We start from the raw sequence: 2,141 nt of genomic DNA on the forward strand, positions 1-2,141 counted from the left end.
TCTGCTTTCCCAGTGCTGGGATTAAGGGTACCACCACCACCAGCACCACCTGGCAGAGGATGGGTTTGTTTGTTTGTGGGGTTTTTTTTGTTTTTGTTTTTGTTTTTTTAAGGCAAAAACAGTTTAACAGAAGCTAAACAGAAGCTAAGCTAAGCTGGGGCATCATAACCTCAGGGTTCCTAGAGCTGGATAATTTTCCGTGGGATAATTCTCCATCAGGGGTACCAAATTCTAATTAAACCTGAAATGGCCTCAGAAAGAATACAAGATGGAGGAATCTCTGCACTGTCTTGCTCGTCACATTCATCATCACAGTTTGAGATTTTATAATTTTCCATCATTATTTAAAAAAAAAAAAAAAGCAGTGTAAGTTTTGCTTCTACCCAATGCTGTCTCTGGATTCCCCAAGTCCACTTCGGCACCCTTGGCCTTGGCCTCTTGGTTTTTCGCCACTCAGGCTACCCATCCTATCTGCCCTGTAGCCATAGCAAGTAACAACCTGCCAGGTCGAGGTGGTCAGGTTGGGCTGCTGGGACCTTGGGCAGCAGTTCAAGCAGTTGCCTCCCTTATCCTTTCATGAACTTGGTCCTGGAAGGATCTCAGTAGCTCTTTCTCTTTGTGTGTGTGTGTGTGTTCTCATTTGCTGTTGTCAGTTCCTTGTACCAGTGAAGTTCATGGCCGGCTGGGTGTTAAGCTAAGGCTCTGTGTCTTTTCCCATTGGAGAACACTCTGTCCCCACAGTAGCTGATTAAAGTCAAGATTGAACATTGTCAAGCAAAATGACAATCTCCACTTGATTGTGAGTGTCTTCACAGGTAACTGGTTGTAGAGAGAGGAGAAGGACTCAAGAAATTAGAAGGGAGCCAGGTACGGTGGTGCGCACCTGTACAAGTCCTGGCACTCTGGGAGGCAGAGGCAGGTGGAGCTCTGTGAGTTCGAGGTCAGCCTGGTCTACAAGAGTGAGTCCAGGGCAGCCAAGGCTACACAGAGAAACCCTGTCTTAAAAAAATAAAAATAAAAAATATAAAGAAGAAAGAATGAATGAATTTAGAAAAGGTACAACCCAGATAGTTTTTCCATCACAGTTGCTAAGGCAGAATTGTCACAGCTATGAGAGCTCCTTGTCCTGGGGAAGCTTCCTATGGATCCTTGTGGAATTTCTACCTCTAGACCATCTCTATAAACCAATCTGAACACTACAAATGTGGCCTTACAAAATCATCAGGACCCAGAATGGGTGTTGAGCTGGCAAAGAGACAGCATCAGCTACCAAACTGTGCTAGCCTTGGATAAGTGGCCAGCAGCCTGGAACTCGAGATCAGATTCCAGGGGCCAGATAGCATGTTGTCACTTACAAACTTACAGACTCAGTGGTGATTAATGCTTGCCTGCTGGACTGTCTTTGCTCATGATGCTGGGGTGAATAACCAGGCTCAAGTGGGATCAGTTTCCCCACAGTTGGTGAGGTAGCAACTGGAACCACAGTCCACTTGGTGGAGGAAGAGAATTGCCTCCCACAACTTGGCCTCTGGCCTCGGAGTAAACACTGTGTTAGGAGTGAGGCCACACCCAAATGCAACTAAATAAACATGTATAGGACCAATCCTGGTTAGGATTTTCTGCCCTTCAGCTTGGTTTAACAGTTAACCCGCTGTACAACATTTACCATGTTCTACTTGAGCATTTTGGTCTTGTTCTGCTGGTTTTCCGTGTACATGGGCCTCACACATGCTGGGCAAGGAAGCTACAGTATGGTACACCTTCAGTCCGATCCGGTTCTGCTGAAACAGTTCTTAACTGCCCTCCAGAGAGGATACTACCTTCTGCTACCACAGACTAGTTTTTTTTAATAGCATGCAAATGGCCTCACCAGGTATCCTACTGGACTTCAGAACAAAGTCGGTGTTCCATCAACTCTGGGGAAGCTGCCAGCTCAGAGCCTAACCTTCCTGAACACAGTAATTAATACCATCAACTGGAAAGGGGAGTCTTTAAAACAAACAAACAAAAGCAAGGTGCCCCCCCAGGGGCAGCTCTGCAGCAGGCTGTGTAAGGATCCGGGCTCTATCCAGGAGTGTTCTGATCTCGACTGGGGACTATGGCACATTCTGGTGGTTATCTCTGGCCTCAGCTTCTACTGC

The sequence above is a fragment of the Meriones unguiculatus genome, chromosome 15, assembly GCF_030254825.1.
Source record: "Meriones unguiculatus strain TT.TT164.6M chromosome 15, Bangor_MerUng_6.1, whole genome shotgun sequence".
Classification (NCBI taxonomy): domain Eukaryota; kingdom Metazoa; phylum Chordata; class Mammalia; order Rodentia; family Muridae; genus Meriones; species Meriones unguiculatus.